This window comes from Heliangelus exortis, chromosome 8 (genome assembly GCF_036169615.1).
Source record: "Heliangelus exortis chromosome 8, bHelExo1.hap1, whole genome shotgun sequence".
NCBI lineage: Eukaryota > Metazoa > Chordata > Aves > Apodiformes > Trochilidae > Heliangelus > Heliangelus exortis.
This window is the reverse complement of record NC_092429.1, coordinates 12,258,607-12,276,082: the sequence shown is the minus strand read 5'-3', so window position 1 is coordinate 12,276,082 and position 17,476 is coordinate 12,258,607.

The window sequence follows — 17,476 nt, the reverse complement described above, 5'->3', positions numbered from 1 at the left end:
CTCCTGCACAAAGCATTCTCAAAGCTTTTGAGGTCCCAGCATTTTTACCAAGCTACTGGGATTTTTGATCTGTCCCGTGACCAGTCTGTGTACCAGAGGCCACTTGTCTTTCTCAAGACTGCCATATACAAGATACAGTAAAGCAAGTTCTTGTTGAACACAATATTAACTCTACAATTAAGCATCATGGCAGAAGGAAAGCTACCCCAGCCTTCCTCCTGCAGAGCTCCTCCAGACCCACGAGCCCTTCTCAAGTTCAGTAACAAATTCTGCAATGTTTCTCAGCTGCCTTATGCTTGAAGAACTAACTGGAAGTGAATTTCCTGAGAGTAAATGAGAGCAATAGACCTCACTGATGGTCTCACCTCTCCCCCTACACCTCCCCTGGACTGGAGTGGGAGCTGCCAGGGAGGGGAGCAGAGGCAGCAGCTCCTCCAGGATGCTGCAGGGATGAAACACAGAAGTAACCCAGCGACAGACAAACAGAGCCAGACTTGGCTCTTCCAAGTAAATGAGTTAATCTTATGACACTGATTTCTTACTGCATCTGTATGGGTGAAGGCAGATATGTAAAAAAAATGCCCTGTCAACTCATGCTTATACAGACCCTGTTGCTTGTGATTTCAGACTGTTTAGAGGACTAAATGTGACAGGCATTTAGCTTGACTAATTAGCAATGAGATCTTACCTGAGCTGAGGATTTACATGGGCTTGAATTTCCTTGGAATAATCTCAAGACTATGTCTACATAAAATGACTATACCTACCAGTCCAAAAATGAAGCTTTTAATTTTTTTCTGGTAGCAAAAATAATTTAAAACCACTGAAACAATGAATAAAAATGCCAAGCCTCAGCTAAAAAATAAGAAACCCACTGATAAAAATCTCATTGAAGTAAAGCCCATTCAGTAAGGGCAAGAGGGCCTCACAGACCCTCAGCTTTATATCCCTCAATTTATATCCCCTCATGTAGAAATGTTCTTCCAGCTAATTGCAGTTACTAAGCCCATCAACCTCTCTGCATCACTTTATTGTTTAGATTAAAAATAATTCTTTGCTTTGCTTTTCAGCTATTACTCAAGAACAGCATATTTGCACTCCTGACTAAATAGGAAGTTCTGATTTATTGACGTTGTTTCTCCATGAATATGTAGCACCATTAGGAGAGGGAACTAAGAAAGGTAAGAAAATAAAAGAACTATAATAAAACTGAGGAAGTTTCAGAGTCATAAGCAAGGACATTTTATTTATACTAGACAATTTTGTGCTATATTTCAAGGATGTGATGCTGTGATTCAAAATCATTGTCAAATTGCAATGGTTATGCCTGTGAATCACTCATTTCAAAATATAATCCTGGCCTGTACCAGGAACAGTGTAAATACCCAGGGTACATCCACATGGCAGAGCCCCTGCCAGTTGGGTCGTCTCAGAGAGTTCTCTGGAAAAGACAGAGCACATGTGGCTGTATGGTCACCCTTAGTGAGACAAAAATAAAAATCTGAATAACTTCAGCTCCAGTACAAGCAGCAATAACAAAAGACTTCAAACTGATCTTTTCAGTTCTGGGCATTATCTGATTCTAGATGGAACCAGCTTTTCAGTTCTGTATAAATCTGCAATGGACAACATGCAATTTTCTTCACATTTGTGATCTGTTGGAGGTATGAAGTTTGAAAAGGAGCAATATGCAGAACTTGAATGGCCTGCTCCATATAATATAAAACAAACAAGCCTGAAATTTCTCAAATCTCCACACCAGTTGAGAAAAAATTATCTGTAAGAAACATAAATGAAATCCAACATTTCTTGTCAATGTGTGAACAAATTACTTGGCAATAATCCCACTGACCTTTTTCATCTTCTCATATTTTCTTTTGTTTGTTTTAACATTGAATAGCTTTTGTTAAATCCACCTCTAACTGCTGTCCTTTTCATGATAACATTGTTTTTCACTTGGAGCTAGCTTAAATGAAAGCAGCAAATATTAAGTGTTTCTAACTAAACCACACATATGAAAATCACACTTACTAAACAAAGGGACAAGGGACAGATCCTACAGTCTGGTGGCTTTAGAGCAGTGACTCAGATGTGCTGATACAGTCCAATTCCAGAACATTTTACTTTCTAAAACTAGTGATGTTCAAGCCACATTGCAGATTGCCTCAGCTCACTCAGGAGGCGTACAATCATTTTTATTGATCAAAAGACCTGCTAAAAGAGGTCAGGAGTTGCCTCTTTCTTCTTATTACCATGTTATTGCCTTAAGATCTATGTGCATCAATAAAATACATTATTATCCATTGGATTTATTAACTTATTAACATGAATCAATATTAAAATAAACTGAATATATTTCTAGAAATTTGTTAGGATTACTGCTACTTGTCATTATGAAATCTAGAAGTACAGTGTGAATAATGTTCAAAAGATCCATATTAAAACTTATATAGCTGATGTATACTAAATAAACTACTTTGTAAGAACTACCAGAGACCAGTTGCAAATTGATCTGAATAAGGTGATGAGAAGATGTCTCTGCACTTACTGTTGTTAGACCCAGAATATTTCTTTTAAAACACTGGGTTTAAAATCTAGTCTTCTTCTGTAGAAGAATCCACTGGGGTTTTTTATGTTGTAAGTGGTTAATTAATTTCAAAACTGCCAACATATATTTTTCTTTAAATCCAAATTGGCTTATTAACTTATTCTTCTCAAAAATATGATGTAAGTTTTCTCAAAATAAAACTAGAAAATATGTTTTCTTTGTGATCTAATTAGAAGGTCATTACTTCTCAGATATTTGCCAGTCTAAAATATTGGGAAAAATAATAATGCAGGCCATAAATAAGTTAACATTTCTTTCCTAAAGGTAAAGATTACCTAAATAGAAGTAAATTACTCAAAGAAAAAATTTTCAGCAACTGCAAACATTGCAAACCTACACCATGTGCACGCATTTGGCTCTCAGAAAACCTGTGAGTTTATGGTGATAAGAGCAATTATATAAGAACAGGCAGCATTATACTCAACTCATTAAAAACATATCTCTTCAATTACTCACACTCTGTAAGCTTTATTAGCCATGGATTTACATGCAACATGAGCTAAGAAATCTGGTTGCATTCTATATCATATAAAGCAGAAAAAATTACAATAGTATCACTTCTTTTGTGATTCCAATATACACAGCAACTGCTTCTGGTGCTTACTTAGGACAGACAAAACTCAAGGGGCAGGTAGCTCCTCTGGCAGTGACAGAGGAAATCCAGAGGAACCAGGCAGCTTCAGTATCTGACTGGACCTGACTTCACGGAACATCACAGGGTTGATCTTTCAACCCTGTTCAAGAAAATGAGACTGAGGGACACGGGATGGAAAGGTAACTAAAAGTAAAGCCACTCAACCTGCTCTAGGTCTGTCAGCACCCAGAGCTCCCTGCCTGCCTCTTCATTAAGGAGCAGCTGATCCCAGCTTTGCTCTGTACCAAAACGAGCCATGGAACACCAGGAACATCAGACCACTGGCCCCAGCATGGAATAGCTGGATGGTTACAGATTCACATCTGATATTATTCTTATGTTCTTTACAAGATGTTTAAGTGTAAACAAATGTTAGAAAAGAAAAAAGTACCTAAACAAGGACAAAGCCTGCAGTCAGGAATAAAGAAACAGGACATCTAGTTATAATAAAACACAATAGTTACAATAACACAAAAGTTACAATAAAAGTAGCAGGATGTCAAGCAACTGCAGAGAAAAGTAACCTTAGATGAAGGAATTCAAGGTTGCAGAGAAGACAACACACACCTGGTGCTAAAACTGCAGAACAGTGAGCAAATTTGCCATGGTTTTCTTAGTTTTGAAGATGTTTCTCTTGATACCATTTTTTTAACTCTGTCATTGAATAACTCTTTTCTATTTTTTATATTCCAATAGACTAGAGAAGCAAAGCAGTGAAGAGCAGCAACACGTTACTGAAGGGTGAAATGCTCTGAACATTTACATTCTGCCAGATAACCCCCAGAAGTGACCTTTGCTTTCCCTGTTCACAGCAAATGGAGACAGCTTCTACAGGAAGAGTTCTCAGGCCAGCAGTTCCCATTACTCAGAAATCAGAGGTATGAATCCACAATTTTATTGCCTCTTGTCAAAGCACAATAATCACACTGACGTGGATTTTTAAAATTGCAAAATGAATCTGGTGATTGCTTTTTTCATTATTGTCTCATACTGGCTCATGATAGATGAGCAACATTAAACATATTGTCAGCTCTTAGTCTTATTAACCAACTCAAAGCAATAAAAACAAAAGAGTTACAGCCACCATCCTTTTAATACCACTAGAATCACAAAAGAGGAATTGAGAGCTCTCTGTTAAATTGATATGCTCTGCATCTGCTGAAGAAATAATCTTTTCACATGATGAAAGTGAATAGACGAATAACTGAGCAATTTTTGCACAATATAAGGATAGAAAAGATCATTACAATTTTCCAGTCTGACCTCCTGAATAAATTAGGCCATAAGGCTTTTATGTATTCATCTTGTTTGAACTGGGAGAATTTCCTTCAGGAAAGCATCCAGTTCAGATTTTAAAATGCCCAATAAGGGGGGAATTTATTACAATCTTTATTAAATCATTCCACTGGCAAATCACTCACATTGTTTAAGATGTGCCTGCTTAGAATCTAAATTGCCTAGACTTAAATTTAATTGCATGGATCTCATTATACCTCTGCCAGCCAGATAGGAGAACTGCTGTTATCAAATCTCTGCTTCACATAGGGTCAAGTTGCTCTTTTATCTTCTCCTTAATAAACTTTGCTGGTTCTTATTGCAAAGAAAGGTTTCAAAATCTTAGAGTTCCTCTCTTAGACCTCCCTGCTTAATAAAATTCCAAGACCTGCCTGTGATATTCAGGTAACCATGGTACTGTGAGTAATTACAGGTTGAACAAGTTCCAATTTCTCTGTTCAGACAGCAAGAAAAATCACCTTTATAATGTTGCACTGGAAACTCTCTCTCTCCCAGAGTCCTTTTCTGAGTCAGTGCTTCCCAAGAAGCATCCCCTCTTAGGAAAAACACTTCCCTGTTCTCTGTCTAGCAGCACTATTTTAGCTCTGAGCATATTAAAATACACAGTATTTGACTCTATCCAGGCAAAATGCAACCATTCTGTGTCTGTGAGGTAGCAGCAGGCCCAGCTGTATAGCCATACACACATTACCCTGTATCTGGGAGCACAGGCTGTGTTGTGCTGTGGAGAAACTCCTCCGGGAAGCCACGCAAGGGTAAGATGTCAATAAACAGTCCACATGTCCCCAAACACCTGCTTCTTCAGTACTCACCATGCTTTGGATCTCTGGGTAAGCTCTGTTCATTATTTGTAATGTTTTTTGCCTAATCACTCCTGAGATGTTAGAGCTGAGGACTAAGAAGCATTTTTGGACTCACACAGACACACACTGGCAGTAACCCAGCTCTTCCTCTCCTTCTCCATGCTCTGCTTTCTTCTTTTGCTTCTAAGGAAGGAATGAATCAGCTTTCCCTAGATCAGATTTAGAAAAGTGAATCTGTTTCTCAAGAAAAGCAAGGAATACACCAAAAATTACTTGAGAAGCATGTCTTCTGTTTTCTGATCCCACTCCAGGTCAGACCTGCAGCTCCATAATCCCACAACCAGGGGCCCAGAATGTGCTCAGGAGAGGAGGGGAGTTCCCAATGAGCAGAGAAACAGCAAACTTTGACATGTTATGGATCTGGAAAACACATTTCTCCCAGTCATTTCTTTCATAGGATCATAGAGTCATCAAACTTGGAAAAGACCTTCAAGAACATCAAGTCCAACCATCAGTCCTACATCACTGTAACCACTAAACCATCTCCACATCGATTCATTTTTTGAAAACCCCAGGGACGGAGACTCTACCACCTCCCTGGGCAGCCTGTTCCAAATGCTTCACCACTCATTCAGTGAAGTGACTTTTCCTAATATCCTATCTGAACCTCCCCTGGAACAACTTGAACCCATTTCCTCTTGTCCTATCACTGGTCACTAGGGAGCAGAGCCCAGCACCTGCCTCACCACAGCCTCCCTTCAGGTAGCTGTACGGGAACAACAAGGCCTTTCCCTAATGCTTTGGAGTTTGGCAGAAAGGAAAGTTCAGAAGGTTGCAGATCTCCCTGATGAGTATAATGAGCAAGACAAGTGTAATTCATGACTGGAAACAGCATCTTACACAATGCTTGTACCATTTACAAGGCTTCCTAAGCAGGAGTTATTGTCCTGAACATGTTACGCTGACCCGAGATGATTAGGAAACAACTGCAAACCATTTATTACGGGTAAAGCCAAAACACATAATTAACTAAAGTATGAGCTCACCAAGCTTTGTCTTCAGAATCACAGTCTTTAAAATGCAGTAGTCCACTGAAATGCATCTCTGCAAAAACGGGAAGATTTATGCGGGGTGGTGAGAGGAAGAATTTGGAAAGAAACCGAAGGATCTACAGCATATACTGGCTGGCATTTTTGTTCATTACTCACTAAGTCTGAACTTACTTCAGAGTTTCAAATGTATTCTAATTAATGAATTAGAACAAAGATCATCATGTATTTATTAAATAGCTAAATACTCACTCTTTCCACTTAATTAGTGGTCAGTATCCTTGCTGCTAAAGGTAAGGCTGCACTGCAAGTAATGCATTAATAGGTTTGCCTATTAACATATCCTTTAAAAAAAAAAAACAACTCTTTAAACATGAAGGAAGGATATGTAAAATAGACCTACGAAGTAAACAGAAATCTCTGTAGATTAAAATGCCTGAAATATGAAGGCACTTTCACTCTCCACTATCATTTAAATTATTTTTTATATATATTTATTATGCGGTAGATATCCACAACATAATTTTAATGTTTGAGAAATACTGAGACCTGGAACACTCTTCCTAAGTAATGGGACTCAAGTCTGTGAAACAGAAGTACAGCTCTAATTATATTTTAATGTTCTTTAAATTCTTTAAGTGATGATTCTGTTGATACATTGACTAATGACCATAAAAAAAGAGGATCTGAATATATTCAATGTAAAATTATGTTTAGCAGCAACATCTGAATAAAGAGCTTCCCTTAAGAATCACTTAACTGTTTTGCCTCAGACTTTTTTATTTAGATTGGGATTTTTTTGTGTAGTACATCTGATTTGGTTCTATTTGAACATAAAAAAAACCCATAATATAACCATCACATATGGAGTTGAAAGCATTCAGTTGATATGTTTTATTGGAAACACTTGTAGTTATGCTTCTGAGATACAGGAGTAGGCACAGAAATGTAAGGGACCAAATGGAAGCACTGTTACCTTTAAGTCATGAAACTCACACCTGCTTACATAGGAAGATGAGGCTTGGGAAGCCATTTCTTGTCATAGGAAGAGTCACAAGAAAGCTCACAATTAGGTCAAGAAATGGCAATTTTGTTGTCTGGGGTATTTTTAACTGAAGAGAGTTGACCCATTAAAGAGCCTTACCTGGCAACATGGTTGGAATCTTCATGTCCTGAAGCCCTTTATATCACTATCTACACATTGCAAAGATATTCTAAGAGCTCAAACGGAAATTATGAGTTGGATGCCAGAATTTCCAGATCACTACTAATGTGTAAGCAAGGGGCTAGAGTTGCCCAGCTTTCAAAAATGACTGAAAGTCATCTTGTTGCTCTGACTGAATCCTTGGTAGTATTTCTGTTAAGTTGGCATAGTCAGTGAACCAAGTTTAAAAAAATTACCTTTTTTTACATTTAGTTTTTCTTTACATTTGGGCATACTCTCCGCTCTAACAAAACCCAAACCTTTTTACAAATATTTCTCAGAGACTAATAAAGATTACGCTGTTGTTCAGCTCATCCAGTCCTGTTATTTAATTTGTATGTGGTTCACTTTCACACATTTGGCAGATTCTTTTTTCCAGAACACATTTTTCTAATTGTCTTTTTGTGTTTTTAATGCTTCATATTTTTTTAACCTTTCTCCTATTTTCCTTTTCTTTTGTCAATGATTTAGGTCCCAGTCTCTGGCTGCAGAATGTTCCCAAAGCTGTTTCTCAGAAGATATCCTGATATACTCCTGGGCTTTTGACCACAGAAAGCCAAGGCTTTATAACAAGAGCTGGGTATTAGATTAATTAAAAAAAAAAAAAAAAAAAAAAAAAAAAAGACAGAGAGAAAGAAAATTAAAATTTTAATAGTATTTCTACCCCAAATTGAAACAACTTCGAGATTTTATGGAGGAGACAAGTTGGCATATTCTACCAACTTGTTAGAGAGTATTTGCTGGAGATAAAACTAACCTGCCTCCAGACCCTCTTTTCTGTGATTGTGATTAGGGAACTGAACCTCATTTTTCCACTTTGGTTAAGTGCACATCTTCAGTTATGAGATCTTCTAGGCAGACTGAGTTAACTGGCTTTTTCAAGTAATGTAATATCACCTTGCAAGGTGATTGGCTGTTGTCTGGCTGAAGAAGTGCATGATTCCCTGTATAAAGAGAATTTTTCAGCCATCAAAATTAATCAAATGGTTTTAGAAATAGTTTTTATTTCGATAAATCAGATTTTTCAGCTTCAAAAGGTCTATCAGACCAGATTTATCAAAATAATATGTGTAGCTTGCCCATAGCCATGTCACCCATTATCATCTCTGATAAGGTGTATTCAGCATGTTTCAGATATATTTCTAAATACGCCTTCCCACTTAATATGGGGGATTTCACTTATAGTACACAGTACTTACCAGCATGCATTTTAAATATTCTGCTGAATCACATTTGTAACCTGTGTTGGTTTCCTATATCTAGCAATATATTAACAATTTGGCAATAAAAATCCCTGGTTTACCTGCATAGAGTGAAAGTGGCTTTGCCTCTGATTGCCACCGTGGGATTGTTAGTAAACCATTTTACATCATCACTGCCTCAGCTGCATGGTGTGTAGAATAAAAATAGTGTATAGCAACATTTAGTATTAAAAAAAAAGGCATCAAGATTTAATACAGAAAAAAATTGAGAGGGCAAATGTTATGGGGTGTGAATTTACAAAAGCCAATGTTAAACAATGCATTTGTACACACCATATGAAATATTAGATACTGCATTCATTCAGTGATAAGAGAGGTGGATGAGAAAGCATTCCTCACCACACCAAGACATGTTTTTTTGACCTTGAATTGAGAAGTCCTGTTCCTATACTGCCATGAGGCACAACCAGAGAGCAGATGGTAGCAGAGAAGACTGACCTGAAGAGGTCAGGGAGCACCTCAGTCTTTCCCTCATCCTCCATCACCAAGCAACCCCCGCATCCCTGCCCTCCCTCAGGAGCAAGTACAAGGTGTGCAAGTTGCTCACTCCTGTGGTGCAAGGTCCCATCCTCTGGAGCTCACCTCCACCACCAGAGTACCAGGGCAACAGGTCCCACCAAAGCAGTGTTTCTGGGCTCCCAGTGTGTCTTTTCACATCGGCTGCTACCTTAGCTGCCTACTCCCTGTTTGCAAACCCTGTGCACAGGTGCTGGTGAACAGCAAACAGGACACAAATCTCCTCTCTACCATTCCCTCACCCTGTTTGCCTTTCAGCCAGTTTGTTGTTCCCAGATGCAACAGACTCCTGTCTAAAAAGGTAATTTGGCTGCATGCTTCTCTGTCCAGCTGTGATCCAAGCAGGAAACCTGGGCAGAAGCCTCAGATGGATGCAGAAGCCCAACTATCACCCTGGTTTTGCCACATTAATATTTTCACTCAAGAGATCAAGGAGAATCAAATACATTAAATATTTCTATCAGAAGGGAGACCTCCTTGCTATTCATCTAAGACCCTTGCAAGAGGGGCCGCTTTAATTCACCAAAACAGAAGAGTCACTGAGAACCTTCAGAGTGCTGCTGTACAGACCCCCTCTGCATGACAGCACCTTTCTCCAGATGCTCTGGTATTTAGAGATAGCAATATATATTTTCAGGCCATGTGAGAGCTGAAACCAAGTCATTTTGGGAGTTTTCTTGAGGAAAAAAAAGTACTAAAAAAAAATCTCTACCGTGCAGATCAACCAAGTAGAGAAGACTTGAGATCATTTTTTTCCACCAGAGAAACAGATGTCATTTGCAGTTTCATCAGCCATACTTGAAATGATTGAGGCAAAAAGGTAAGAAAGTTTTACTCTTGTGAATATGAACTCCAAAGTAATAAGCAATTCCACAGAGAAACTGGAAGCAGAACTGGTCTTTACAAAAGGCAAGTAAGTGCAAACCAGGACACAGTGGAAGACAATGCCTCTTGCACTGAGACTAAAGCTCAGAGGAAACATTCCTACTCTGGAATACCTTATTTTAGCTATTTTTGCACTTCGTCACACTGGTTCATTGAAAAAAAAGGGAAGGACTTTGGGTTTTTTTTTAATTTGCTTTTAATAATGTTGTTTTACTGCTTTGCTCTGCCTGAAAGTAAGATAGACATTCCACTGTGAAAACAAGATGTAAGATCCCAGACCAAGGTTGAAATAAATGAGACCCAGCAACGTCAGATATTAACCAAGTGATAACTACAGACCAGCTCTAATGAGCTGAGATTTTTTCCTGGGGCGTATGAGTTACACCGTGAGTCAAAGGAATTTTTTCAAGTGACAAATAAAATGCCACAGAGGAATTAATTGTTGCATTGTTAACTACTGATTACTCATACATATCACAATATGTGGCTGAGTGATGTAATCTTTTAAACTCCCAGCCCACATAACATAATGAGGAGATAATTAGAAGAAGCTGGCTAGAAGAAATCTGAGGGAAGAGTAAAAAAGTAGAATCTGCTCAAAAGGTTGTTTTAAGCTGGACAGTAAGGGAAGTGCCATTCCACATCTTCCCAGAGAGATTACCTGCATTTCCATGAATTGTGACAAAGGAGACATTGTTTATTTGTTCCCATGTTTGTAAGCAAATATCAGAGTATTTTTCTTGTAAATGACACTGGCTAAAAGTTGATCATACAGAACTGAGGGAAAAAAACCACTCAGAGCTGAGTCCTGCAGCTCACTCTGTCCAACATAGTCAGTGAGACATGGGCAAAATGTTGAAAATCTTCATTCCCTCTGCAGTTTGGAAAAAAAATCTATCATTAATCTCTAGTTTTCAGTTCCCTAGCTAGTTTGCATTATGTTTTCATCTATAAAGAGATGGTCCTGGCTTAGATTTTGTTTTTCAGGACAGATGCTTTAGTGCAAATTTATGTACTTCCTCAGACAATGAAAACCTGATATGAAAATTCAGATTTGCTACACTACAAACAATAAAGAAGAATTATTTTGCTAGATAAAGTAAATACATTCATGTTCCATAAACTAAAGTATTTAAATAAAAATCATTTTTTCTGCCAATTTAACCCTGTCATCAATCATCCCCCCTTATAAATAATTCAAGCTGATGAGCTGCAGAAAATAAGGTTCTCAAATCCATAAAATCTGCATTATCTGTCCACTTAAAGGTATCACAGGACTTGTTTTCCATCTGCACAGTTACAATATCAGGTATAAATAATTTCAGCCTGATTTGTACTGCTTTTAGCCAGTTGCCATGGATTCTGAAGTACTTTCTGCATTGACTTTTGAGGGTAATGTTTTGAGAACTATTTATGACAGCTAAGGATCTCTTACAAAAAATTCAACATTCCTGTCTTACTTTTTGGCAATCTTTTCTACATAATGAGATTTTAAAAGATAACAAATTCAGAAAATGCATAAAGAAAAAGTATGAAATCTGAAATAATTATAATAAACAATTTTTTGTTACCCACCTCTGTTTCTCTGTAAACTAGGAAGCACCTATTTGGTAAGCAGGAAAGCCAAGGGGTCTTGGATGTGAGGCCAGGTGACATGGAGTGGCACTGGGAAGAAGGAAGATTGAAATCCTGCCGTCGAGTTCACAGTCCAAATGGCTCAAGCTTATTCATCATTTTAGTCACTCATTTATTCAAGCATTCTCAGTAAAAGAAGGTTCAGTTCTTTCTGCAGTAAAACTATTGAATTACAGGAGTTTAGTGCTAAGAATAAAATGCCTGAATCACACACATAATGCTGCCTGTCTCATACAAATCCTAGCTGACTTTTTTGCTAAATTTTATGCCCTATTACTTACTCTGGATACAGGAATGGATAGTTAATAAAACACTTCCCAAACTCCTAATTGCCATCAAGCCAAAGCACATAACACAGTAGGATGGTTATTATTTTTTTAATAATGGAAGTCAGCTTCCATGGTCCAATATCTAAGTGACTTTTGCTTTTGTGTTTTTAATGGCAGAATTATTAGTATACACTGGTCTATCGCTCACATATCAAAAAAAAAAAATCTGTAAAAACATTGTGATAAGGCCATTCTTTCAGATTCGTTGTCAGAAACAGGGAGATATGGCTGGAATGAACAGAAAAACTGCAGTGCAAAGCCTGAGGAAAGCTGAGCTGGGTGGACAAAGCAACTCCCTTATTGTTCAGCGTTGTTTGGCAAGCTTAGAGGGACAAAGGAGAAGAATGAAAGCTGTAAGCAAATGAAACCGTCAAGACACAATTCTGACGTGGAGCAAAGATGAGGAAGCTAAAGCATGTGAGAGAATGAAGTTTGGAAACAATGAGAAAAGCAACGACCCCCTGCCCTCAAACCATCGAAACAAACCAGGAATTCACACCCTTCACTCATGCCATCAACATCAGCAAAGCAGTAAATAGGCATTCAGGCCCTTCTGTGAATGTTAACCTCCTTCTTACTAAAACCAGCACTGACTACAGGCTTGCTCATCAAGCTTATAAAGCCATATTTTTATGCAATTAAAATTGTTGTCATTATAAAATATTGCAAAGTGGTCAGGCTGATTATCACTCTTTCCACCTGCAAGTAATAAAGCAGCATGCCTGCAACTTCACTCTCCCATTTCCAAATGCCATATAAATAAGACATAATAATGATTTGCAACAGATCTTGAAAAACGTTCTCATCCCTATAAAAACTATTGAGGCAGGCTATTTTCTTGCATATGCACTAATGCATTTAATTGAAAACCCAAGGCAGCTGTTTTACTGCTATTCATTTTATTATATCCATAAAAATAATGGATGTTCAAGATAGAGCTGAATGCTGAATACAGATTACAGCCAAAGCTGTTTACTAATCCCTTTTCCCCTGGTCATTCATGAGACTAACCACAAATTTGAAAGGCCAGAAATACAGGGGAAGAACATACCATAGTGAGTTTAGCAGGGTACAGGTCTCTGGCATTTTTGTATTTACTAGGGACTAGAAATCTAAACAATGGATAAAACAGTGTCCAGAGCAATAGTCTGCAGCATAACTGACAGGCACTGTGTTGTCTGCACCCTTCATTCCACCTTAGCTAGAAGCTAGGGAGAAATTAGTTCTTCCTCTTCATATATCCTGGGCAATTCCAAGCCTGCACCTGAATATTGCTGAATATTGTTGAAGACCAGAACTTCTCTCAGCTGTCTCTGGAGATAGGATGCAACCCTGACAAACTCTCAGTGCAAGCTTTAAGGATAGGTCTGGGACAGAAAACTGAGTGTAGTTCTTCAAATCCACACAAAAAAAAAAATAGGACACAGCTGCTAAAGTCAAAGGAAAAGTCAACAGAACCAGCACTACTGGTGGAAGTGGTTCATCCCAAGCCCCAGCAGGGTTAACAAGCTCAATACTCCAGAGACATATCCTTCCCTTCCCTGAAACTGCTCCCATTCTTTTGGTACATGGTTGAAAAAAGCCTTCAGGCCTCTGGAGCTGCAAAATCCCAATTTTTCTACCATTCTGAGAGACTTCAAGTGGAGTTTGGCATTGCACTTCAGTCAAAAAGGTAAGAGCTTTCACTCTAGTCTTAAAAGACCCCCTGTGATCCTGCCTGCCTTTTCCAAATCTGTTTAAATGAGCCTGGAAAAGTTCAAAACACCTGGTAATTCAACACAACCAAAACAGTCCTTGGGATGGGCAGAAACTTACTGCAGATCACATCCTGTTTGCTAGTAAGTACTCCAGCAACTGTATCATGGAATCTCTCTTCATAAAGGTGGTAGTTCTGGCCTAAAACCAGCCTCTTTTTTTGTCACCATGCTCTTCCATTGCACTGTTCCATTTGTGGTTAGAAATCCTCTTTAGTGTTATGGGACTGAAGGCAGTTCACAGCCATGTAATACACACCTACTACTACATTGGCAAAATTAGCTGGTTATCTTGAAGAACTCTCCCCCAGATTTTTGCTGTCCTAACACACTTTTTTCTTGTTTTTTACTGTGCCTAAGAATGCAGGTTCATCAGTGTGATCTTTAAAGATTCTCCTAATCACCTTATTAGGTCTTTTTGCTAAATCTGTCCAATGCTTAAATAAACAGAAGCCGTCACTGAGCACATTTATGCAGATAAAAGCTCACCATTGCCCTGGATAACAACCTTCCCTCTAAGCTTCTTCTGGATTCCCTCCCATTGATGCACATCATGGTCATTCTTCCCCCAAATGCAGTGCCCTGATGGCTTAAGTCAGTCTGTGAATGACTGGTACATGTCTCATCTCAAACTAAGAACTTCCCTCAGTTATTTGCCCCTGAAGTTATGACCTTTTATTTTGAACTATTGAAATTCTATTAGTCAAGATTTAAAGGCCATTTTCTTGGATAATATTCCACTATTCTTTTCAGTCATACTGTCTGTGTCATCTTTCCTTAGTGAAAATTCACTCCAGATGAGAATCTTGCCAGAAAAGTTTGATATACAATAGATAGGACACAATTCACTATATTTGAAAAGTAACAAGTTTTAGTCACTTATCTGTGATATTGAAAGGTAAATATTACCTTATTCTTTACTAAGTGAGAAAGCATTTGTACTGGTATCATGTTTATCCAGAGCTTCACCTCAATGCATCTGGTCCTGAAAAGAGGCCATACTATTATAACATTTGTTTTGATCATAGTTGATCCTATTTTTCATAGTCCACTTTACAGATGATGAAAACTCATCAGCCATGAAACCACAAGCTATTTTGTTTTGTTAACACAGGAAAGACAGGGACAACCTCTACTTTTGTGGCCCTACAATTATAATTTATTCACTTCTAAGTCTGTTTTTGCTAATGACAAGCAACCATTGGGTACTTCAGGTGTTCTTACCAACAGTGCTGAAATTGTCATTCTGTTGATTAGTTTCTGTATCTGATAATTAAAGATTTAGCTTGCCTAGAGATTCTTGGGGGAAAAAAGAAAAAAAAAAAAAGGGTTTACTGGTTTCAAAACTTAAGCTCAGCAGTTAAAATTATCTGCAAACTTACTCACTGGAAACAAAACGCACAGGGTGAAAATAAGTATTGTTTTTATGTTTTGATAGAGATTTCAATATTATGAATGCCCGGAGAATGTGACTTGCAATAGTTTTACCATGGTTTATTTCCCCTTTCAAGGCAGAGAGAGTTTGCATGTGTGTATTTGTAAGTACAAATTGGTGTTTTTACTGGAAGTGCTGCCAAGAGAAAGGATTAAACAAATCATTGTTGGATCACCTGTGTTTAAAGCACAACTTGTAACTGAGTCTGTCATTAACAGCTTTTTCCAAGAAACTAAAAGTTTTCCTCCCTGTTTGTTCACCATTCTAGAAACTTATTTCCTTATTAAATGGACAAAGAATAAGATTTGGGAACATTTAATGAAACAATCTTATTAGTAACAAGTAACTTGTATTCTTAAATATTATCAAGTACTGTGGTGCAATGTGTTTCTCTAATTACAGCTCATCTGAAATTCAAATATCTTATTTCTTTTAAGTAGTTAATTAATGCAGTTCATGCTCCAAAAGAAACATGAATAGTATTTAACTATTCATACCAGAAGAAGGCAGGAAAAACAAGACAATGTAAAGCATATTTAGCCAACAAAAATTTGAAAATATAGTCAATCTTGTTTTCATTCTCTCTGTCACCATGAAAAAGTTCAGACATGCAATGTCTAAGGAAACACAAGAGAAAAGCTTTGGGGACTGTTGTTTATAATGCTTAGGTTCAGACAAACCTATCTTCCTTTCAAAGAGAAAAAAACCAACAAACCTACAGTTAATTTGCAAGACAAAACACCTTACAGAACTCATTAGGCATCCATTTATATGCTGCACTCATGAGTCCACATTCCTGGTAAACACTCAGAGTGCAGGATATTGCCATATACATGGCAAGCAGTCAAGGCCCCAGGGAAGCAGATCTGCTGCCCAGAGCCCTGGGTCCAGGTACCCAACACCCACACAAATCCTGCATCAGGGATATTACCTTGAATTAGCTCCAGTCTAACCCATAGATTAGGGTCTCACTGTCAGACCCAAGTTCTGAAGTACATGGTAAATGCTCTTTTTATTTTAAAAGGGCAAATAGTCAACACACGGGTTCTAATTGTTCAGAAAACTAAGAGCTATATATAATTTTATTACAATATGCAGACTTTGGAACAGAAATTCTCAAAGATGCTTCCATGAAAAACAGTATGCAATTTGAGAGGTAGCAGAAATTCACATTAAGCAGTATGAAAAAAGAAAATCTACAATTTGCTTTTTTTGTCATCGCAGATGGCACTTAAAAAACTTTATACCCTGCTTTAGATCTTATCTGATAGCTTTTTCATAACAAAATATTGTAAATTAGCTTAACTTTAATATTTCACTCTCAAATACAAAGAACAAGATTTTTCAAAGCTTTATATTGCATTTATCTGAAAAATAAATGGAAAGACATTGTGAAGAAAATCATATACAGAAATAAGAATATATGCATTACTCAAATCAAAGCACAAATCTGAACAGCAGACAAGATTTTCCCAGATACACTGATTATATTAATAGCTATTTGAATACCAACTGTACTGTGAACAGGGCTGCACAGAACCAATGGTAACTGATGCAACATCTGGCATACTAAAGGTGTTGCAAAAAATATATCTGTAATTTGCAAAATTAGTTTCTTTAAAAGCGTGAAAGATTCATTGCTCATCATATTTTTAAGACTGAGCTCACAACTTTATGAACAACAAATTTTATTAAATCACCTTGCTGCATCTAAAGATCATTGCTTACAGAGAAAAGTAATGGTGTATTTTCCCCCATCTTGAATATAGCAGTAAGCCTGGAAGGAAAGGCACAAACAATGGAATATATCTGACAGCTCCCTGCAAACTGTGCACCTAATTATAAGAATAAGCAACCTCTTACTTTTAGAACAGCATTCAAGTCACTGCCTTGTCTCATTTCACCTCAGATTTTGGAAGTGCTGTTCACCAGCATCCACCTCTACTTGCAACACACAACACAAGATGTTTGTGGTCCTACTCTGATCATTACTTACACGAACCAGAACTACCACTTCAGATGAATTGGGGTGATTTTTGTAGTGATATTTAATGACATTATTGGCT